Genomic DNA, 17925 nt, shown 5'->3' with positions numbered 1-17925 from the left:
TATGAAAGGAAATTCAACAATTTAAGGCAAATTATATGTTCATTTACACTTGGGCTTTTGGAATCTATCCCAAAGACACACTGAACAAATACAAAGTGACATATTTACAAGACTACTCATTGAGATTTATTTGTAAAGATTGGAAACAATTTAACTGTCCATCAGAAAGGGACTGGTTGAAAAACTATGCTACATCCACCAGAGAATTATGGCTATCTATAAATACTATAATGGAGTTTTTTTCAGGATATATTTTTAAATGAAAAAAGTAGGGTGGGAAAAATGTATAAAAAGCAGTGTAAGGATAATCCCAAGAATAGAAAAAGTGATAACAATGGATATCCTCAGGGGTGGGAGGCAATAGGATGGACAGTATAAGGTTGGTAGATAGAAGTCTCAGAATCTGCCTTCCCTTGAAGATTTACTTTTTTTTTTTTAAGATTTTATTTATTTATTTGACAGAGAGAGAGATCACAAGTAGGCAGAGAGGCAGGCAGAGAGAGAGAGAGGGGAAGCAGGCTACCCACTGAGCAAGGAGCCTGATGTGGGGCTCGATCCCAGGACCCTGGGATCATGACGTGAGCTGAAGGCAGAGGCTTAACCCACTGAGCCACCCAGGTGTCCCAAAGATTTACTTTGGAACCCTGTAAATAGTTTAACGGTTAGAAAGCAAACCAGTACTTAAAAAACGTATCAAAAAAAAAAGAAAAAGAAAAAGAAAAATGAAAGAAACTTGTGTATTGAGGCACAGCCTCCAAGATTAACTACTTAAAAGTACTCTAAAAAATAGAAACTTAGCATATATCCCAATGAGATAGTTTTAAGGATTAAAAAAAGCTATAAAAATTATTAAACTGTTTGTAGTAATGATGTTGTAGGTAATATCAGTATAGTAATTCTGAATCTGTGTGGGTATGTTGAGGCTTAAAACAAATGAGTAATTATTTTGGTGTTTTTGAGGACTAGGTGGGTTTGTTTTTTCTATGGGAAATAGGGATATAGATACCAAATCGATGGAGGTACATAAAAACTCTATTAATGATAAACTTAAATTGGAATTATCATTATGAACTCGTAATGTCTTCCCAACTCATTTCCAGAAATCTATTCAAATAAACCAATTGCAGGTGAGAGCAGAATTTGAAAAAACTAATTCTCTATGATTACAATGCATATGCTTTACATTTCTAAGAAAGACTTGGGTATTAAGTTTAGTATTTTATTTGTAAATGTTCACTTCATATTGTAAGGATAAAGTTTTTCTTTCATTTATGAGAATGACAAGTTTGGTTCTCCTAAGAAAATAAGTACTTTAGAAATTATATTTAAAACTCTTTCTAGCTGTTCAATGAAAGCATTTTTGTTGCACTAAAATATATTCCTAAGGATGAGTGATAATTACAGAAGATGGTAAAAAAGAGAAGAGCTTGTTTTATAAGCTCAAATGGAAATAGATAGCATGGAAAATACAAAAAATGCTCAAATAATTCACTATTTAAATTGAGTCGTATTCACTACTAATAAACTACCAGTAATAAGTTTATCGCTGTTGGAAATTGCATTAATGTTTTTGAATTATAGTATAATAATGTATTAAATGGAGTTTTATGGAAAAATTATAACTTTAAGGTCAATCATACAAATTAGAAGTTGCCTTATATATATCAATTCATTACAATTTTTGAAAATATCCTTTCCATATATAAAATCTTATGGTTAATTTTCAGCTTAATGTGCAAGGTCATAAAGCAATAATATTACCAGTATACTACATTTTGCCACATAATTATTTAGCATTCAAGGTCAAATGGCATAATCCTTGCAAAACTGATTATAAATTCAATCATGGCAGCATATTAGAATGACTATTGATTAACACATAGGTACTGTCTTTTCTATTACTAATTCTCCACTGGTTAATTAGGAGTAAAGGTACAGATTTTATGAGTGCTCTCCTATACTTCTATAAAATAGAAATAAAGAAAATCCATTTCCTAACTACCCTGGGAAGTATTACTAACTACACCATTCTCTAACTAATCTAGTTATAGATCCTTCACTTATACATGGACTTCAGGGTCCAAGAACTATATAACCTCTAAAATCTTTTCACTTTGCACATCCCTTTCATATGTAAATATCCATATTTTACATAGTTGTAAAATATACATAATTTTTGATAATTCTATTTGTTAACCATATATTTGAAATCCTATTCCATATTTTGATATTGTCTTCATAATTATTACCTTAATGGATAAAATATTCCACTATGTTTATACTTTATCAGATCAATCCTCTAATGTTGAAGTTTCCAATATTATCTTGTAGAGTTCTCACACTTTATGCACACATTTTTGATTTTGTTAAGTTATTTTACAGAGAAAAGTGCTTTACATAATTTGGATTTTCTGAGCCATACTGTGTATTAATATATTGCTTTTGAAAAAAGCTGCACAATATACACAAGGCACACATTTTAAACAATTAATGTGTTTAAGCAGAGGATTTGGAAAACAATTTATAGGTCAATATACACCACAAATGCTGTACTTTTTATTTTCTGAGAAGGCTAACACCATATGGAATTTTATTTTAAAATACAGCTTCAATACATGAAACCTCAAGAATTTGTTCTGAATATATTTAATAAATCTGTTTTATTAATAACCTGAGTTTATGTAACATCTGAATTTAGCATATTGTGACAACACTGTAGTACCAACAGACTTAAAGGGGAAAACACATTTATTCCTCCACATGAGAAAAACTAATTTTAGAACATAGAGGGCAACCATTGATTTTTACTTCTGATTCTAAAAAGTCAGAGAAGGAAATAAATAGGGAAATAAAATCTTCTGGAGTTTGTCGGATCAGAGACTAACTGAGAGACCTGAAGTCTCAAGAAATGTTTCCTGAGTACAGAATTGTGTATTCAGTACAGTTTTCAGTAGAATTGTATTTCTGATATACATCCTTTCTTAAGCCTTCAAAATCTTAGCTTTGACCTTCAAAATAAATGATTATTGAATAGATTACCATGTTTTTGAAAATGTTTTAATACAAACCTTTCTGATTACTACATTTTCTGAATCTCAAATAGTTTACCAAGAACTACACAGCAGAATAAGAAAAATACATAATGGAATTAGTGAACAAATGAGATTTTATTCACATTAGGATGAGTGTTGTTTTCTAATGCTTATGTGGAAATACCCAAAATAATAGTAAATTATTCTATTTAATTATTTTGCTCCTAATTAAGATTTAATTGTGTGTGTGGTTAGGTGAAAGAGAGAGCAAGAGCACAGTCCTACGCACATGTGTTTGTGACAATGAAAATCTTGACAGTGAATGTTAAATAGTAGAATCTTAGTATGAGGATAGAACTTGTAAGTCATTTTATACACTTTTTTCAGCAATGCAGAGAATCTCTTAGCATATCCTTGTTCGTTGATTATCCACTTTTTGTTTCAACGGTTGCTGTAAAGAGTACACCACTCCATAGGGCTACCAGTTTCTTCGTGGAAATCTCAAATTGCTAAAAAATTCTTTCATGGAGTCTTTGTTTTTTTTTTTCCTGGGACTTCAACCTCAGTCCTGGTTCTTACCTTTAGCCTTAAGGTGCACTTTTGCTCATCTATGAAACTCTTCTTCTCTCTTCTTCTTCTCTCCTTTCTCTTTTCTCTTCTTCCCGTCCCTTTTCTTTCCCCTTTCCTTCCTTCCTCTCTTTCTACATTGTCTTTTTTTAGTGCTTTTTACTGTCTTTTTTTTAAATTCTTTTCCTTTCTTTTCTTCCTTCACTGTGTTTCTTTTCAGAGAGATGTGTATGTTTGTGTGTGTGTGCAAGTGCACGTGTGTTATAGGAAATATAATCAATGACAATGAAATGTAATAAAAAACAATAACATACTAAATAATATACACTAGAAAGTGCAAATCAGAACAGACTCTTGAGACTATGAGTTTCCCTTTTTCTTTGTTAATGAACCAATGGGTATAGTTGCAAAGCAAGAACAGGTAGGAGTGCTTCATTCTGTAGATGCTCAAGAAAGGGATATGCTACAATCAATACTATAATTCAACTTGTGAAATTCTGTAAATGTGATATTTATCATGTGAATTGACATTTTTGAAACCTGAGAGCATACTTCAAACTATTTTTGGTCTATATCTTGTTTTGGAAATTTGGTGCTTTATACAACATTAGATATCCTAAGAGTATCTGCCTCATGTGTTCTTCTTTTGATGTTCCCCCAGAAATCAGAGTTTAATTGTAATATATATTGTTACCTACTTTCCCCATGTAGTTGAAGTGTGGTTATGAGTGAAATATGCATGTCACACTTAAGACAAAACTGATGCTTTATTTTCGCTCTATAATTTCTTTTTCCTATACCTGGAAATAACATTGTGGTATGCTAAGCCATATGACAGCTGTCATAGGATGAATAATGGCTCACAAATATGTTCACATTGAATCTCCAACCTGTGAATGCTCCTCTCTGGTAAAAGAGACTTGGCAGTTTTGATCAAGCTAAGGATTTTGAGATAGAAAGGCAATCCTGAATATTCCAGGTGGGCTGGATATAATCATAGGAAAGAGGCAGGAGGTGCCTTGTCTATAGAGAAGTAGGCTGTAGTGAGCCAAAGAATACAAGCAACCCACAGAAACAAGGAGAGCGAAGGCACAAATTCTCCCTGGAGCTGCCAGAAGGAACCAGCCCTTCCGGATACATTTGTTTTATCCCTGTAGGACTCATTTTGGACTTCTGACACCCAAAATTGTAAGATAATAAATATCTGTTCTTGAGAGAGTAAATTTGTGGTAATTTGTTACAGTAAACAATAGGCCTCTCACAACGATTCAACTGATTCACTTTAAAGACCTTAATTTGGGATACATTCATGGTTCTGTAGGGACCATAGTAGGTGGGTTTTAAAAAACAATTTCCTAAGAAAAAAAAAAATTTCTTAAACAGTGATAAAAAGACATCTATCAATTTAACTACCTAATTCATTTGATCTATTTACTACTCTAAAAAAGCATTCCATCTGTTTTTTTTAAAAACATTTTGAAAAAAAATTTTGGATACTCTGGTTCTAAAGATTTTCCTTACTTAACAGTTTGTCAGGTTTCTCACTTCTCTGCTTTTCTTATTTAAAAAGAGAGAGGTGCTCCTCTTTCTGATTATATCACCTTAAGTTATTGGTGACATAGGTCTAATTTTTTTCCAGTTTTTCCTCAAAGTAAAGGTTGTTCTATATTTTCAAAGGCCCTTAGCTTTGAATTTCAAGTCTTTCCCAAAGAAATACTAACATCATGTAACACAAAGCTTGCTCACTCTACTTCTTCCTACCATGTCAATGTGATGCTTGTAGGGAGCTTGACAAGACAAGTGAACATTGTGGGAATATTTGCACTGAAAACTCTCATTACCTGTGGAGGCCACAGTGAAAAATCACTTGATTAATAATAATTCAAAGTGGTACAGCACTGTCAGCACTTAATTATATAGAGGAAGACCTAAAACATTACCTTTAAAGTTCTTTTCAGCATTATCTGTGCCTTTTTAATTTGTTTTATTAGTTTTATGACTGGCTGATTTAATATGCTCACTGTTAAGCACGTCTTTAGGCTGCTATTTAGAGTAATTTATATCATATACCTCTACTGACTATTATATCATTCCAGAGATGTTTGAGAAATAGTTTATATGACAGATGCTATGGAATGTAGTTTCTTTGAGCTATAAAGAAAAAAAAAATCTCCAAATTAGACCAGCCTGAGATTCTGTCGAACTTATCATTACCTGTCAATTTTCACTAAAAAGATATATGTTGTACCCATATTTTCTAGGCATTTAGTATATGCTATTTATCAGAATCTCAGAAAGTTGGCCTGACTCTAGAGAAGATTCTGGAATGTGTCCCTTTTCAGTTTACCTTCAAACAATTGTTTTATTCATAACATTTTATTATATTAAAATCAGGAATCCTGGTTTCTAGTAATTTTTCTAGCCAAAGTACTATTATTTGAACTGTACAATTATGTACACTATATATGAAAATTATTTAAGTAGATTTAAAATATAATATTATAGTTATATTTGAATATGGTTTGTAACTTCTGGGCCTCAGATGATTCATCAAAAAGTTGGTATCATGGGGCACCACGCAGTTGAGTGGTCAGCTCTTGATTTTGGCTCCAGTCATAGTCTCAGAATCCTAAGATTAAGCCCTACAATTAGGCTCTACAATCAGCAGAAGCTGCCTGAGATTCTCTCTTTTCTGACCCTCCCCTCTCTTTCTCTCAAATAAATAAATAAATAAATAAAAATCTTTCTAAAAGTTTGTATCATGTTCTAGGTATGGGGGAAAAAATTACCCCACTTAAATACCAGCCAAAAAAAAAAAAGGGAAAAAATGACCAGGAGAGTCATTGATTCATAAACAACTAAAATAACTTTAACTAATATTGTGGAAAAGAAGCACCTAAGTAATAAAACTTGTAAAACATAAATCTTTAATATAATGAATGGATAGAGTTCTACAGGTTTTATTACTACATTTAAAAACAAAAAGTTTGGACACTTGGAAAAACCCTGTACAATACATTTTAATGAAGCTGTTTTAAAAATGACATAGATCTAAGGGCATGGGAAAATAAGTTCAATATTTAAAGTGACAAAAGTGAGTTGTAAATCAACATGCATGCTATGATTCAAAAAATATAATAATTCTAAGAATAATAATTCTAATAATTCTAAGAATTGTAATTGTAGAATTATTCTACAATAATTATAATAATTATTCTAATAATTCTAAGTAGCAGATACCTCCAAATTATATAACTAAACTGTGTAACTACTATATAACTAAATTGTATAACTATCAAGACCATGTTGGAAGATTTGGGAATGAAGAAATGATGACCTGGTTTCCATGCCATTAGATCAGCAATATTTAAAAAAAAAAAAAAAAAAAGTGGTGCATCTGCCACAAAGATGACCCTCAATCTGAGCCTGATGTTGAGAACAAAGAAAAGCAAATAGTTGATATCCCTGTTTGAGACTAAGAATTTTTGGAAGTTAACCAAGGGGATTTTTTGAATTTATTCTAGCTACAAAATACTTAGACATCAAAGGGTTTTTTTGATGTTACATGTAACACCGTTACCAATATGATCAAGACGAAAACAAATGAGGAGATCTGCAAGACCTTCAATATCAAAAATAACTGTATTGAAGAAGAGGAAGTCCAGGTAGGCAAAGAGAAGCAGAATGCTGTGCCAGACACTAATACTGGAAAGACTCTTCTAAATACTAGTTGAACTATTCTGTTTAAAACTGTTAACTTTAGACAAACAGTAGATAAATGCAGTGGCAAATCAATTATATTAGCAGAATACTGTTGCCATTGCATGCATAGTTTGAGTACAGATCCCAAACCTATGGCTGAGTTTCTTCTAGATCAAAAGCTTTTTTTTTCCCTTTGCTCTGAATAGAACTGAACCTTGGGCTATTAAAAATATAATGAATATATATGCATATATAAGCATAATATCTGTACATATGCATATTATAGATTTTTAAATGAAATCACATCAAGCTATCAATAGTGGCTTTTCAGGTTAGCCTAGAAAAATTAGATATAAGAGAAAAACAGAAACAAATCTAACAACTGACCAATAGTTACTGTTTTCTAAATTACATTAACAAATTATATTATCCATAACTTTTGAAAGTACTTGAAAAGGAATATGATTTTATTTCAAAAACCTACTTAATCTTAGTGATAGCTAATGTGATATTCTGAAATTATTTTCAAAAATATAATTCAAAAGTTGGGGCACCCGTGTGTCTCAGTCAGTTAAGCATCTATTTGCCTTTGGCTCAGGTCATGATCCCAGGGTCCTGGGATCCAACCCCACGTGGGGCTCCCTGCTCAAGAGGAGTCTGCTTTTCTCTCTCAGTCTGCCCTCCTGCCAATCATGCTCACATGCTCTCTCTCTCTCTCTCTCTCTCAAATAAAATCTTTAAAAAACATATAATTCAAATGTTAATAAATTTCAAAAAGTTAAACCCAAATATGAATAGATTTATAAGCTATGACATAAAGTACTACATGTGGCTTATGGAAGAGTCATCAAATTTTAGTTGTTCCCTGTATTTTTGTCATCCTTGAATTTATATGATGATACAAAATTGGAGAGGAAGTTAGTTGAAAGAACATTGGCTTCCAAAGTATTTTAAACCAAGAAGCTTTATGAAAATTAGTTTTAAAAATGTTATAGATTTGCTTATTGGATGCCTCAAGAAAGGGAAAAAAATCATATTCTGTGCTGTTGGACACATAAGGTGCATAAACAGACACGAAAATTTCAGTCCCATTTTGGGCCTGTGAAACAACTCATGGATAACCTTGGGAATTTGAGAAGAAAGATTCACATTTAAGGAACTGTTCATAAGATAAAACTGTAGCAATTACCTTTTTTTCCCCTTAAGATAGAACTATGGACTAGCTTAAGACTTTTTTAATCACTTCAGATAGAATTGATTTTGATGTCTGTGTCCTAAAAGATTTACTTTCTATTCCTCATTGATGACCTTTATCTTAAGTTCTTGATATTCCTCTTTATAGAATATATAATAATATATTATACTTCACTTTTCAACTTCCCATGCTCTTTCACATGTATCACCTAATACATATTGTGACTTTATAGGTACAGTTAATCTCATGTTAAAAGTGAGGATAGGGGCATCTGGGTGGCTCAGTCAGTTAAACGTCTGCCTTGGGCTCAGGTCATGATCCAGGGGTCTTGGGATCGAACCCCATGTCAGGCTCCTTGCTCCGTGGGGAGTCTGCTTCTCCCTCTCCCTCTGCCCCTCCCCCGGCTTGTGCTCTCTTTCTCGTTCTCAAATAAATAAATAAATAAATAAATAAATTTTAGAAGTAAGGACATAGGTTCAAACAGGAAGCAACTCACAATTATGTAAAATATAAGGAGCAGACTGCAGACTAAGTCTGGTACTATGGACTGTACCTCAGTGATTGTGGCATTCAGGATCTGAACATCCCATAAACCTAGTATAGTGCCACACAAACACATTAGGTACCTTTTATGTGACTATCTTCCATTCAAAACTTGTTTAAATCTTGTTTCAAGGTTTATCAGACAGTTGTCCTGCCTTCTGTGTTTTTGTTTTATAAATCCCCAATGGTACCATAGGAACACTGTCTAACTGATTCATATACTACATGCACATGACAATAATTTTATGAGTACATTAATGTAAAAATATTATATAATATATAATAACATATAATATTACCAGAAAAGAAGTAAAGATGCAAAGTGATAGGAGTTTGAACATATGGTGTTGACTAAAATGGATATACTATAATTTAATTGTATAATATTAAGATCTATCTTGGATTAGTTTCTTGAATTTTTGATATTTTCCATTATTTAGCTGTTTTATTTGAAAAAAAAGTACTTAAATCGAGAAATAAAAGCCAAACCAAAATACTCAGAGTTATTCGATTGTTGATTGAGAGTGCTCCCAAGATCAATAGCTTTTCACTAATTCTAAACGCATCTTCCTCATCCCCATATCCTGCTCCACCCTATAAACTGTGCTTTCACAGAGTGCTCTAGTCACAGTTTAACACATCTTGATCGGTAAAATTCTGCTGGATTCCATAGATTTTGTAGGTTATAATCCTAAGATTCTGTTTTCTATAAAATATAGATGTAAAATATTTAAAAAGCTGTGTTTGGGAATTTTTTTTCTCTCTCACTTTTTGAAAGTGAGAGCCCGTGTGTGTGTGTGTGTGTCCAGAGCTATAAAAAGGGGGAAAGTACTCATACTGCTGGCCTCTTGAGGGAATGTTGAAAGGTCCTGTCGCAACTGATTCAGGAGGATGCAGTTGTGTTCCTGCCCAGTCACCAGAAATGGAGCAGTAAAACTGCTTTTGTTCTCTCATTAAAGAAATAATGCGATGCAACAGCAGATTCATTGGCATTGTTTCTGGTTGAAGCCAAGAGGAATAAATCTTGATTCTTCTTTGATGGAAGCAGTCTTTGTGTAGGACAAGTAGCCAGGTGCTCCCACAGCTGCTTTGAAACATTCATGGCTTCCTAAGGATATGGGTGATTTTGTTCTCATCATTGATCAAATAGCAGAGTGAATCACTGACGTAAAATAACACCTGGCTGAGCTCTGTGTTTTCCTCTCATTTTCTCTAGTTAGTAATTGTTGTTTACAAATCACTGACTGCATGAGGAGGAAAAGCCTGTGTATCTCGTACTGGCTGCTAGCTCATAATTTCTACTTCACCTTCTTTCTCACAGTACCTGCAAAGGCATTCAATGCATTTTATACTTTTTCTTCTTGTTTTTTATGATTACTTTCTTAACAAGCCAAATTGGCATTGCTCTATATATATCACAGACGTTAATAGTATTACAAAGATTTTGTAAACTAAAAATGAATTTTATTAATAATGAATAATGCAAATCTTTGCCACATTTTTTGTACTTCATTTGAAATGTAATATGATATGCTAAATAATCTTTTTTTCTAAATTCTATTTATAGGGAAATAAGCATGTCAATAAAAATCAATTTCTTTTAGTCTCTACATTTGCAAGGTAAGCTTATGCAACCAACTAGTATTTGTTATCTTAGGATTAACTTACAATTGATGGTGCAGTATATATGAAACATATATAAAATGTAATATTAATTTTAAAAACTCCTGAAATTCAGCAACATGTAATTTCTGAATATTTAAATTATATTAGGTAAGTGTGGGCAAAATGATAAGATAACAAAAGAGGAAGACCTGCTGTTGAAATGCTGACATTCAGCAGGCACACATTATTGTGGCCGTATCAATGGTTTACAGCCAACAGTATTCTATCTGGTTGATGCTTATGCCACAATATTTTAAAGTATTTTGAGGGTCACCCTGAATGTGTAAACTATTGTCCTTAACAATTTCAGAACTGTGTCACTTACTGTAATTTTTATCATTGTCTTCTGCTTTGACTTAGAAATCAATTTCAATTGATAGGCAGGTTTTTTTTCTTTTTTAAATTTATCTATATTTCTCTTTGTAGGCTTTGGTTGCATAATTTTGCCTGCTTCTTAGGGAAACTAAATCTTTGCTCAAGGTAGCCTATTAGGCAAAAATTGGCCCTTATCATAAAACTACTAAGAAATGACCCCTGTCTACTGGACAGTCTTCCCCAGATACCCACAATGATGTTTTCTTGCCCGAAGCTGTGTTTCAGAAAAACCTGAGAATAATTTGGTCAGACCACTTTCCTTACTTCAGTCACTATCTCCCCACATGTTAGGTTGCTGTTCTACCCTCAACACTTTATACACTAGTCCTCCCTTATCCATGGTCTCACTTTCTGTGGCTTCAGTTATCTGTGGTCAGCTGTGGTCCAGAAACAGATGGTCCTCCTGACATGTTGTCAGAAGGTCAATAGTAGCCTAACACTGTGTCACAAAACTATCACATTCTTCTCACTTTATTCACTTTGTCACATAGCCATTTTATCATCTCACATCATCACAGGAAGGGTAAATAGTACAATAAAATATTTTGAGAGAGAGCACACATTCACATAACTTTCATTACAGTATATTGTTGTAACTCTTCTATTTTATTGTCACTATTAGATCTCTTACCATGCCTAATTTTTAAATTAAACTTTATCACGGGTATGTATGTATGTCCACCAACTGTGCACAAGGGCTCCTTTTTCTCCACATCCTTGCCAACACTTGTTATTTCTTATGTTTTTTTTTTTTTTAATTTTAGCCATTCTGACAGGTGTGAGGTGATATCTCATTGTGATTTTGATTTGCATTTTCCTGCTGATGAGTGATGTTGAGCATCTTTTCATCTGTCTGTAGAAATATATCTATTCGTTGAGGTCTTTTATCCATTTTGAGTTTATCTTTGTTTACGGTGTAAGAGAATGGTAGAGTTTCATTCTGCTACATATAGATGTTCAGTTTTCCCAGCACCATTTATTGAAGAGACTTTCTTTTTTCCACTGGATATTTTTTCCTGTTTTGTCGAAGATTATTTGACTGTAGAGTTGAGGGTCCATATCTGGGCTCTCTACTCTGTTCCACTGGTCTATGTGTCTGTTTTTATGCCAGTACCATGCTGTCTTGGTGATCACAGCTTTGTAGTAAAGCTTAAAATCAGGTAACGTGATGCCACCAGTTTTATTTTTGTTTTTCAATATTTCCTTAGCAATTCGGGGTCTCTTCTGATTCCATACAAATTTTAGGATTATTTGCTCCAGCTCTTTGAAAAATACTGGTGGAATTTTGATTGGAATGGCATTAAAAGTATAGATTGCTCTAGGCAGTATAGACATTTTGACAATGTTTATTCTCCCGATCCAAGAGCATGGAATGAATCCTAGAGGAGAACATAGGCAGTAACCTCTTCGATATCAGCCACAGCAACTTCTTTCAAGACATGTCTCCAAAGGCAAAGGAAACAAAAGCAAAAATGAACTTTGGGGACTTCATCAAGATCAAAAGCTTCTGCACAGCAAAGGAAACAGTCAACAAAACAAAGAGGCAACCCACGGAATGGGAGAAGATATTTGCAAATGACAGTACAGACAAAAGGTTGATATCCAGGATCTATAAAGAACTCCTCAAACTCAACACACACAAAACAGATAATCATATCAAAAAATGGGCAGAAGATATGAACAGACACTTCTCCAATGAAGACATACAAATGGCTATCAGACACATGAAAAAATGTTCATCATCACTAGCCATCAGGGAGATTCAAATTAAAACCACATTGAGATACCACCTTATCCCAGGTAGAATGGACAAAATTAGCAAGACAGGAAACAACGTGTGTTGGAGAGGATGTGGAGAAAGGGGAAGCCTCTTACACTGTTGGTGGGAATGCAAGTTGGTGCAGCCAACTTTGGAAAACAGTGTGGAGATTCCTCAAGAAATTAAAAATAGAGCTTCCCTATGACCCTGCAATTGCACTACTGGGTATTTACCCCAAAGATACAGATGTAGTGAAAAGAAGGGCCATCTGTACCCCAATGTTTATAGCAGCAATGGCCACGGTCGCTAAACTGTGGAAAGAACCAAGATGCCCTTCAACAGACGAATGGATAAGGAAGATGTGGTCCATATACACTATGGAGTATTATGCCTCCATCAGAAAGGATGAATACCCAACTTTTGTAGCAACATGGACAGGACTGGAAGAGATTATGCTGAGTGAAATAAGTCAAGCAGAGAGAGTCAAGTATCATATGGTTTCACTTATTTGTGGAGCATAACAAATAACATGGAGGACTTGGGGAGATGGAGAGGAGATGGGAGTTGAGGGAAATTGGAAGGGGAGGTGAACTATGAGAGACTATGGACTCAAAGACAATCTAAGGGTTTTGAAGGGGCGGGGGGTGGGAGGTTGGGGGAGCCAGGTGGTGGGTATTAGGGAGGGCATGTATTGCATGGAGAACAGGTTGTGGTGCAAAAACAATGAATACTGTTATGCTGAAAATAAAAAAATAATTAAAAATAAAAATAAAAAAGAAATATATCTATTCGGACCTTTCGCCCATTTTTTAAGAGGACAGTTTTTTTTCTTTCACTTTTTTTTTTTTTTTTTTTGGTGTTGAGTTGCATAAGTTCTTTATATATTTGGAAGTTAGTCCTTTATAGGATTTATTATTTGTAAATATCTTCTCCCATTCCACAGGTGGCATTTTTGTTTTGTTGATGGTTCCCTTTGTTGTGCAAAAACTTTTATTTTGGTGTAGTCCCAATAGTTTAATTTTGGTTTTGTTTCCCTCGCCTGAGGAGACATATCTAGAAAATATTGCTATGGCTGATGTCAAAAAAATTATTGCCTATGTCTCTTCTAGGAGTTTTCTGGTTTCAGGTGTCACATTTATAAGACCACCAGAATCACCAGAGACAAGAAATTAGCACCAAAATAAAACATCACCTATAGACATTTTCACACAACTATCCTATCTCTCATGTATTCTGAGAGCCCATTTATCTTTTCAAAAAATCATGTGTTTTCCCATAAGTACCTTTATATCCCTCCCCTTACCTTCAAGATATGTGGTAAGTCTCAAATTCTAATCTCCTCCCTGAGACAAGTTTTTCTGTGAATTCCTATGTGTGTGCATGACTAAAATCTGTCTTTTCTCTTGGTAATCTGCCTTTTGTCAATTTGATGTTCTGGTCCCCAAAGAATAAACAAAAGGGGGTAGAGAAAAAGATGATCCACCCTGAGAGTTTCAATGCAATGGGCATGGCCCTCAAAGATAGCAGTATAATTGTGGATGGTATTTTTGGCTTAAAAGTTTCCTGAGAGCCTGACTGAAATGCTTATACATATCAACATGCAACTTTATAGTAATGCATAAAGGAAGTTTAGATAAAGGGAAATTTGCAAGGAATTAGAGGGAACTCCACAGGGCACACAGTTCAGAGAGTAAATATCTATAGACAGTGGATTCTTAAAATAAACTTGGGTCTAAATTTCTCACCTCATTTTTTTATGGTTAGTCCCTTTAGAGTTTTCCTGATTAGGTATGTATTGTGTCTCTTTTATAATACCTTTTTGGGGTGGGAGTATATTTAAATAGGTATATGTAGAATTATTAGGATATATGTAATCTTGATATGCATCTAAAGTAGGAATTTTGGAAGAATGTCTATGGCTTCACAAGTATATTGGTAGAGAGTTAGTTCAAATGTAACTTTTTACATTCCTGTGTCAAGAGTCCACACAAAATCATTCAAATAAGAACCTTAATTAAAATCCTTAAAAATCCCTCTTGGCTTCTTACATGTAATTGCCTCCACATCAAGAGATGCCAACTTTTATGATGATGTCAGACATAATGCTAGATTTTGAGAAGATTGAGAAACATATGGTATGCTAGAACCAGCTCTCATCTGTTTGCCAGAACCTACTGTGCCCATCTTTTCATTATTCAACATTCAAACACGGTAAATTAGTTCCTTCCTTCCTTCCTTCTTTTCTCTCCTTCCATCCCTTCCTACTTCCCTCCTTCCTTTCTTTCTTTCTCCCTCCACCCTCCCTCCCTTAGTCCCTCCATTCCTCCCTTCCTTCCTTCTTACTCTGGAGAGCCAGTTTTTAAACACTAGCATATTACTGGTCATAACTCAGTGTATCAAACTTCGGGTGGTTGTAACACTGCTCTTCAAGATGTTAATAGATGTGCCACAAAGAAGGCATCTCATTTATCTTCAAATAAATTTGGGATATGCTAGATTAAATAAAGTTACTGTAAATATCCAAAAAAAAAAAAGAGGAGATGGTGTGATATTTCTCTTATTTCATATTATCTAAAATGAAAAACTTTCACTGGCACCATGTTCATAAAATATCAGAATGCTACAACACTACTTTTGGAAACAAAGTTAGCTTAACTTTGAAAAATTTATTCTGTTGGCTATGGCTCAAGAATTTGTATTGATTACCGCCCTATTGCTGGCAAGTGTCAGAAAGATTGTAAAGTGCCTTAAGCTTCTGAAGCGAAACTGGGTTTCTTCTTCACTGAGATACCCTCTTCACTGAGAAAGCTAAAGCTAAAAATGAATAGGGATAGAGGGACAATCAGGAGAGCCTTAAGAGAGGCTCTCATTGTAAGTCCTAGCACAGTGCTCTAATAAAACACATGGGCTTTGGGGCCAGGCTGCATAACTTTGAATACCCGTTCTGCTACTCACTAGTCATGTGACTGATTAATTTACTTAAACACCCTGCTTTCTCATTTTTTTCTTCTAAAAATTGGAAATAATAATATCCATCACTGAGGATTGTTGTAAGGATTACATATGTTATTTCATTTGAAACATTTAAAACGATTCCTGACATATTGTAAGAACTCAAAATTGTCTATTATTATTGTTGTAGACAAAACAAAGAAGCAATTTCTTTAATAAATCCTATAAAAGATTTTGTAATAGTTAATATCACAAATCTAGGAAAACCTTACATATCCCACATGCTGAAAAGCCATGAGGGAAACAACTTGTTTCTTCATGTATGGAAGAGTTTTGGCAAATATCTTCCAAAGGATACTTATTAAATTTGAATGTCTTTGGTAAGTGTTACTTTGGAAATCTTTTTCCTGAAAATTTTATGTTTAAGATTTTAATAAATTGTTGCACAGTGAAAGGATTTTGTAATTAAGTACATTTTGGGAGGACATTAAATTTAAAAAATTCCTTATTAAAGATATTTTCAGAGATTTTAATGTGTTATTCTGCTTTGTAAGTTGTGAAGGTCATATTGTATACACCTTTCCTTAATTCAACTGACCAGGGAAAAGATTTTTGAAAAGCATGTCAATAACTAATTTTGTATAGAAATACATTTAGAAGATAAGTCCTGGAAATTTAAACATTTATCCAAACTAATATATCTTCTTGGAATTTTCCAAGATCATACTGATTGCTATGAACATACATAAATTTCATGTTCCCCATTGGTACTTGATGAATTGGAAATACCAGGTTAGAAATAATGGCAGTATGCTAGAATCCTATTTTTCAGGACATTTTTTTTTTCAGTGAATGATTTCAATAATATGAATTTGGCATTTTACTTGTTTTAATTCTGCAAGTACATATTAACCAAATATGGGTAATATCCTTCTTCCAGTGTTTCTAGATGTGTCCAGTACATGTCAGAGATTTTTGGCATAAGATAAATATGTTTTCCACAACAGAAACACATTACTTCTTGTCCAGAGACATGTCATGTCAACATCTTTATTAAAATCAAATTTTCACATCATTTATACAGAGAGATCATCATAAAAATGTTAATGAATCCACACTTTATTCCCTACATCTATATATTGAGGTCCTAATTAATGTTTTAATACCAGAAAATAAACTCCTACCTCTGGGTCTGGCCATTAAGTAAATTAGTAATTAAATGCAATACTGATGTGGTGCCTGGGTGGCTCATTTGGTTAAGGGACTAACTCTTAGTTTCACTCAGTTCATGATCTCAGGTTTCCTGTCCAGCTCCCCACTCAGCAGGGAGTCTGCTTCTTTCCCTCTCCCTTAGGCCCCTCCCCTTGCTCACATGCTCATTATCTCTCTCTCTCTAAAACAAATAAATAAATCTTTTAAAAAATGCATCAACGGTGTCCTATGACCACAAAAATTAATGTGGTGCTTCCTTTTGAATCAGATGATACCTTATTTCCTAAAAGGGTGTGGTGGAACAGATGGCTGTTTTAGCAAACTTTTAAATCTTTAGGACATGAGTAGGTGACTTCTTGTTTACCTTAACTGCTGCTAGTTTCTACGTATATATCAGTAGAAAACAATACTGTCTATCTAGTCAAGGAATACAAAAACTAAAGCTAGAAGCACAAATACTAAAATTGAAACTAGATTGAATTTATAGGACACCTTGTTGAAAATGATCCAATTCATGTTTCCCTGTTCGTTTTACTTTCATGATAATAAAAACTATAGTATATTTGTCTGATTTAATCCTCATAAAGATTTTTTTTTTTTTTTTTGGTACATAACTCAGTTGTTGATCCATCTTTGTACGAACCATCAGGTGGTTGACTGTATGACTAGCACAGATCACTAAAGTTAAAAATGCTTTAGTTATTTGAAAGAGCACATCAATTGAGCACTACTGTGCTTGCCCAAGTCAGGGTGGACCCTAATTGCTTTGACAAATTTCCTGCTGGGAAATTGATCTTCAAAGATTTCTTAATGCCTTTTTTTTTTAACCCATTTACTTCATTTTAAAACTTCAAAGTCTCCCCTTCTATTAATTATCACATATACTAGAAAACACAAAGAACAAAATGCTATGTTTTATTCAT

At 33.7% G+C, this 17925-nt stretch overlaps 1 protein-coding gene across 1 annotated transcript in view; it reads right to left on the bottom strand.

Annotated features, from left to right (window-relative positions):
• The window catches only part of EPHA6 (EPH receptor A6), a gene marked incomplete at both ends in the record, with an annotated part of 631617 nt that overhangs the window by 329782 nt on the left and 283910 nt on the right, over nucleotides 1–17925 (bottom strand).

Source organism: Martes martes (genome assembly GCF_963455335.1).
Source record: "Martes martes genome assembly, chromosome: 1".
NCBI classification, from domain to species: domain Eukaryota; kingdom Metazoa; phylum Chordata; class Mammalia; order Carnivora; family Mustelidae; genus Martes; species Martes martes.
Note: the sequence above shows the minus strand (reverse complement) of the source record. Positions and strands in the feature narration are given on the sequence as shown.